This window comes from Triticum aestivum, chromosome 5A, assembly GCF_018294505.1.
Source record: "Triticum aestivum cultivar Chinese Spring chromosome 5A, IWGSC CS RefSeq v2.1, whole genome shotgun sequence".
Taxonomy (NCBI): domain Eukaryota; kingdom Viridiplantae; phylum Streptophyta; class Magnoliopsida; order Poales; family Poaceae; genus Triticum; species Triticum aestivum.
In genome coordinates this window covers 7,302,558-7,309,924 of record NC_057806.1, presented here as the reverse complement: position 1 = coordinate 7,309,924, position 7,367 = coordinate 7,302,558, and the positions used below count along the sequence as shown (strand labels likewise).

General features: G+C 43.6%; 1 long non-coding RNA gene across 1 annotated transcript; it reads right to left on the bottom strand.

The window, feature by feature from the left end:
- Nucleotides 1-3,780: 3,780 nt before the first annotated feature.
- On the bottom strand, nucleotides 3,781-7,103 carry LOC123101964 (uncharacterized). Its single transcript, XR_006448679.1, has 4 exons — nucleotides 6,052-7,103; nucleotides 5,393-5,476; nucleotides 4,912-5,078; nucleotides 3,781-4,159 (listed from the first exon to the last, which is right to left on the bottom strand). It is a non-coding gene; the product is annotated as an uncharacterized lncRNA (long non-coding RNA).
- Between the last annotated feature and the right edge of the window lie 264 nt (nucleotides 7,104-7,367).

Genomic DNA, 7,367 nt, shown 5'->3' with positions numbered 1-7,367 from the left:
GAAACCATACATGTCTGTATACGTTAGATAGATATTGTTCCACTTTAAGTTATATTTCGCAGGGACTGTGTTCAAAATAGTGACACTGTTACAAGCATATGAGCGCTGAAAGTACTACACATATATTGAAATTAAAAGTACTACCTTTCTTGCATTGTCATTCTTCAAGTGAGATGGAGCCAGTGACATGAGATAGAGCAGGGGAGAGGAACCACTGGTTTACCTATGCCGGAGTCGAAGAAGAAGCGGCCACTGGAGAGGCAGGGTGGAAGGCTTCGGAGTGAGCGCATTCGCTGGTGATGTTCTCCCCAGCGCACACCACACGGCAGTCTCTAGTGGACCTGCGTGAGGGAACCACATCAGCACAAATCGGACCAGACCAACATCCGGCATCTATACAAGCCTTCTAAATAAAATACACATACATGAAAAACGTTTTTTGGGCAAGAAAGCTGCAATAGGTAGAAGGGAAAAGCAGTATTGCTGGTCCACAATGCCCTAAATAAGCCTATGGCAATCAAAAAATTATCGTCATCGGTTACCATAAGACACTCACATTAAATAAACAACCATTTGAAGGGAAACTACTTCTAACAGCTAGAACATGTTACTGTATAAAACAGCTATCCTGGGAGACTTGCATAAAAGCACAGTTAACATATTAAGTAAACAGATATTTTCGGAATACTAGATTTCAATGGCTAGAAAAAATTATAATATGAAATAGATATCCTGCAAGAAGATCCGCAGACAAAAGGGGTGTACACAATGCGTAATGAAATTATTAGCACAATGACGACACATTGACCATTTTTACATATAGTGGCAATTGTATTTAAATGTTATGCTAAAGACTGATCAATATGCAAATGCTGATGAACATGAAAAGCAAATAAGATCAGAGTTGTTTAAATTTATGGTTACAAAAAAACATTTTTTGCAGAAGTAAATTGTTGGGCAAGAAATAATTTTTAACAGAAACCTTACTATTTCAGATTGCCCTGGAGAAAAAAGGCAAACAAAGATCATATAACACTATAAAGAGTACATGAGAAAACGTTTTTTTTTTGCCAAGAATGTATTTTTCATGTAATCAGCAGCAGCACTGGTTCGAGTCCTGGAAACAGCAGTAAAGCTGTTACCTTGTAAGCAATATTGTTGGTGAACAATAAGACATAGCCACACCACACTAAACAAATCATTACCATGATCAGTTGCCATAAGACGTAGCCATACTAAATGAACAGTCGTTTGAGGGGAAACTGCATCTAACACCTAGAACAAGATGTTGAATCAAATAGCTAACCTGAGAGACTTGCATAAAAAGAAAGTTGACATACTAAGTAAACATCCATCTTTGTGAAACTTGATGCCCACATCTCTGCCTCCACGTCCAGCAGAAACTTCCATGGGTTACATTCCTGGATGATGCAGATAACAAGTTTGAGAATGCATCCAAATAGCACAATTATTAAGTGAAAGAGATGGAATATTTTTCTGACATAAAAGAAGAAGATTAAACTAGGGAAAATCAAAGACATCCAAGCAAGGATTTAACATCAGCTTGAGCAAGCCGTTTGAAATCAAGCACACAGTAAGTGGAAAATGCTATAAGAATCATGATCACATGACAATAGTATGACATTACACAACGTTTATTCGCAGCTGCACTTGCGACCGTTGACAACCTACCAACTTGAACTCACACAGGATCTACATCAAAGAAATATTTCTACTACTGCAAGTAGACACATAAAAAACAGTTTCAGGGTACAGTGTTTCGCCTTGGATTCATCAAAAAAACAGTTTCAGGGGTAGTCAAACTATAGACTTTGGCATCATAAAATAGGGACAATCCCCTCCTGATAGATCCATTTGCCGGGAAAGAAAGAAAGCGTGACCTTACATTCTCGTTAACTCGAGCTACCTAGCATTAGGGCGGCTAGTAAATAAGAAGATTCTAAGTCATAGGCCAACTGAAATCTCTCCTACCTAAAAAAAATAGTAAGGTTCCCCGTTCCACTCTTTTCATCAAGATCCCACGGTCCCACATACCCCGGATCTTGATTTAAATCAGCGCCATGTACACAAAAAAAAACAAGGTACTCACTGCAACTGAATTACCAAAGCACAAAAACACCTGAAAAGATCATATACATTTGATGGACTCAAATATAGCCTAAATCAAAAGGGCAGCTGCATCATTACAAGTTTAAGTAAGTTATTTTGAGCCTGGAAATATAAAAACTCTGACACAATCAGTACAGTATACTAGTGATCAAATTTTACTATTTCAGATTGCACTGGAGAAAAGAAGGCAAACAAAGATCATAACAGTATTAATAGTACATGAGAAAACGTTTTTGGACAAGAAAGTTTCAATAGATAGAAGGGAAAGCAACATTGCAGGTCCACAATGCCCTGAATAAGTATATTGCAAACAAATAATTACCCTCACGGTTACCATAAGACAGTCATACTAAATAAACATCCATTTGAGGGGAAACTACTTCCAACAACTAGAACAAAACTGTAAAAAAACAATCCTGAGAGACTTGCATAAAAACGACAGTTAACATACTAAGTAAACAAATATTTTTGGGAAGCTAGTTTCAATGGCTAGAACAAAATATAATAGTATGAAATAGATATTCTTCAACAAGATCAGCAGACAAAAGGGGTGTATACAATGCGCAAAGAAATTAGTACCACAAGGACGACACATGGACTATTTTTAAATGTGAATTGAACCAATCTGACAGCAAATGCATGTAGACACGTCTCGTCAATGGCTACTACTGTCCCATTGAATTAAACCAAATAAACTTAAGAAGCCTGATCCAACTGACAGCAAATGCACGTAGACACATCTCGTCAATGTGCTGTCCTAAATACGAAATAAAGTGTGTCAAGTTGTTAATTACACCTACTTACGACAAGCTCAACCTTTCAGGAACTTTAATGTATATTTCCTTGCTATCTACCAAAAAAATTGTATCAACTTATCAAGATATTTAGTCAACCATGCAATCTAGAATAATGGCCGACAATACACACCAGGGCCTAACAATTCAGCCTGCCGAGGTCCAGGATCCAAATAAACCCGCAAACCAGAAAACTACAGAAACAAGGTATAATTAACAGGTACAGGTTCAACATTTTCACCTCAATATGCATACTGATATATCACCATCAATCTACTAGTCATGCAGAGATATACAGGTCCAGATATGTTTTCACTCCAGCAACAATAAGGTCTAACGAATTAAACAGAACTAACATAGTTTCTGTAGTTGATTAATGCATCCAATAATGCAATTGTCGTTACGGAGCAGAATAGACAAGCTCGACTTTCATGAAAGTGAATGCTATTTCCATGCCCGTCTACCAAACAAATTCAGTTAACTGAACAATTAGCAATGCAATGGATCCAAACAAACTTGGGACTTGACTGAGACTTGCAGGAAACTTGAAAATATACATCCAACCTTACGAAATTAGCGATGCAAAGGTCGTATGGATCCAAATGAAGTTGCAATTCAGAAAACTACGGAAACAGTCAACATATATCTAGTTAGTATGCATGCTGATGCCAATATCTTGGTTGTACAGAACCGCATATGGTTTCGCATCAGAAACATCCAAAGTCTCAAAATGAAACTAACATGTAGATGTAGGTGCTGATCAAGGCATCCAATTAATGATGCAACAGTAATTATATTTGTGTATGGCGGAATAAGTAGTAAAGAAAACACAAAGGCTCGAGCTTTTGTAATTGCCTGTAGATCTCCGCGAACGAGCTAACGTAGGGATGAAATCCGAGTAAGTCGCCAGCCAGCACGAGCTCTGTCATTGGGTCCCACACGACCACCTCAGCGGCGCCCTGGGAGCAGAGCAGGACCATCTCGTCGTGGTAGCCCATCTTCTCGGCATGGAACTGGCCGCGCGGTCGCCGGGCACCATGTAGAGCACGGCCACCTCCTTGGCGCTGTGGTCGACGATGAGGTTTCCCTCCTTGCCGGTCTCCTCGACCTCCTGCGGCGGGGGGATGAGGTCGACACATCCCGCGTAGGGGGTGTAGCAGAGGATGTGCGCCAGCCTGATTCGGCTCCGACGATCTCGAGCGCGCAGATGTTCCCATGTCCGGGTGGAGAGCGACCTGGAAGGTGATGACGAGGTTGTGGTTTCTGTAGTACTGGTTAATGCATCCAATAATGCAATTGTCTTTACAGAGCACAATAGACAAGCTCAACTTTCATGAAAGTGAATGCTATTTCCATGCTCGTCTACCAAACAAATTCAGTCAACTGAACAATTAGCAATGCAATGGATCCAAACAAAACTTGGGACATGACTGAGACTTCCAAAAACTTGAAAACATACGGCCAACCTTAAAAAATTAGTCGTGCAAAGGTCGCTTGGATCCAAATAGAGTAGGAATTCAGAAAACTTCAGAGACAGTCAACACATATCTAGTCACTATGCATGCTGATACCAATCGATATCTTGGTTGTACAGAACCGGATATTGTTTCACATCAGAAACATCCAAAGTATCAAAATGAAACTGACCTAACATGTACTACCTCCGTTCTGGTTTATTAGTCCCCGTTGTATTCAGTGCCAAACTTTGACCTTACATTTAACTAAAAAAATGTTAATGCATGTCATAAAAAATAATATAATTGGAAACTATGTTCAAATATGAATCCAACGATATACTTTTGGTGGCATGCGTTTATATTTTGTTAGTTAAATCTCTAGTCAAAATTTGGCACAAAATACAAAGGGGACTTATAAACCAGGACGGAGGTAGTACTTGCGATCAAAGCATCCAATTAATGATGCAACTGTAATTATATTTGTGTGGCAGAATAGTAGGCAAGACACAAAGGCGAACTTTTATAATTACCTGTAGAGAAGATGTCCGCAAATGAGCTGACGTAGGGGATGAAATCCAAGTATTATCAAAGTCTGGCACCATGTAGATCACGGCCACCTCCTTCGTGGAACTGGCCAGCGCGGTCGCCGGGCACCATGTAGATCACGGCCACCTCCTTGGCGCTCTGGTCGACGCAACTTGAAAATATACATCCAGAATTACAAAATTAAGGTCTTATGAATTCAAATAAAGCTCCAAACCAGAGAACTAGGGGAACGGCCAACATGTATCTAATCAATATATGCAAGCTGATATCACCATGGCTCTACTAGTCATGCAAAGTTGGACAGATCCATGATATGGTTCCACATCAGAAACATCCAAGGTCTCACTGCATCTCAAAATGAAACTCACCATACATGTAGGTGCTGACCAAGGCATCCGATTAATAATACAACTGTAATTATACAGAAGAATAGTCCAGAATAATAGGCTCAAACTTTGTAATTACCTGTAGAGATGATCTCCGCGTATGAGCTGACGTAGGGGATGAAATCCAAGTAGTATCTTCCGCCGGAGAGGAGGCCGATGGAGCCTGCCATCGTACGAGTTCAACAGTCGAGTCAATATGCATGCTGATATATCACCATCGATCTACTAGTCATGCAGAGTTGTACGTGTCCATATATGCTTTCACAGCAGCAATAATAAGGTCTAAAAAATTAAAACAGAACTAACTCAGTTGCTGTAGTACTGATTAATGCATCCAATAATGCAGTTGTGGTTATAGATCAGAATTGAGAAGCTCAACTTTCATGGAAGTGAATGCATATTTCCATCCATGCTAGTCTGCCAAACAAATTCAGTCAACTTAACAATTAGCAATGCAATGGATCCAAACAAGCTTGGGACTTGATTGAGACTTTGATGAAACCTGAAAATATACACCCAACCTTACCAAATCAGCCGTGCACGTGCAGTTGCAATTCAGAAAAGTAGAGAAACATTCAACACATATCTAGTCAATATGCATGCTGATCCAATATCTTGGTTGTACAAACCCAGACCCGGGTATGGTGTGCTGATCCAATTAATGATGCAACTGCAATTATATTTCTACGGCAGAATAAGTAGTAGAGAAGACACAGAGGCTCGAGCTTTTGTAATTACCTGTAGAGAAGATGTCCCCGATTGAGCTGACGTAAGGGGATGAAATCCGAGTACTATCAAGGTCTGGCAGCCAGCACGAGCACCTCAGCGGTGCCCTGGGAGCAGAGCAGGACCATCTCGTCATGGTAGCCCATCTTCTCGGCGTGGAACTGGCCGGCGCGGTCGCCGGGCACCACGTAGAGCACGGCCACCTCCTTGGCGCTCTGGTCGGCGCTGAATCTGCCCGGCATCTCGGCGGTCTCCCAGTCCCGGCGGCCCTCGACCTCCTGCGGCAGGGGGTTGAGGTCGATGCATCCCGCTCCCGCGTCGGGGGTGTAGCAGAGGATGTTAACCAGCCTGATGCGGCTCCGACGATCTCGGGCGCACAGATGTCGGCGCCCGCGCGCCAGTCCCATGTCCGGGTGTAGAGCGACCTGGAAGGTGATGACGAGATGGTGGAATCCGCCTACGCCAAGCGCGCAGCCGTCGTCCTTGTCCTCAAAGGCCACGACGGTGGCCGGGGAGGAGAAGAGGGCCGATAGAGGGAGAAGGGGATCTTGCCGGTGACCATGGCGTCGGCACTAGGGTCGGAGCAGCCGGGCCGCATGCAGCTTTCTCCTCACGCGGCTTCAGGGGCGCACGGCCGGGCGGTCGCCGGAGAAGAAGCACGCGGGGGCTCCTCTCCCTTAGCGCGAGATTGTGGATAATCTGGCCCTGGACCATGGCGCCGGCACTAGGGTCGGAGCAGCCGGGCTGCAGGCAGCTTTCTCCTCGCGCGGAAGAGTGGCGTCAGGGGCGCACGGCCGCGCCGTCGCCGGAGAAGAAGCAGGCGGAGGCTCCTCTCCCGTCGCGCGAGATTGTGGAGGATCTGGAGCTGGAGGAGATCGAGCAGGAACCAGACGGAGGAGGCGGACCTTGGGGCGCCATGGCCGCCGCTTGACCTACTCGGTCTGGGGCCTAGGGTTAGGGGGAGAGGGCGCAGCTCTTGGTCTCCGGTGGGAGGCGGCGGGGGAGACGAGGGGAAGAAATGAATCGGGGGAGGAAGAGAGTCTTTTTTTTTTCCTTTTTTCTATTTTTTTAGCTGGGGGTTGGGTAGGGTTTTTCTCGTTTCGTTTCGTTTCGTTTGAACTCTGTGACCGCCAGCCGGACCCCAATTTTTCGGCGGGACTAGTTTTGTTTTGGCCCCAAACAAATTTTTTGGGATCCTTTCGCACATTAGTGTTTCCGGTCGGTGTTCGAAATATCTTTTGAGAATTTTTGAGATGAAAATTCGGACGGCATGCGAAACCCAATCTAGGGTCACCATCATTCACTATCTCTATAACATGCTAGCATAC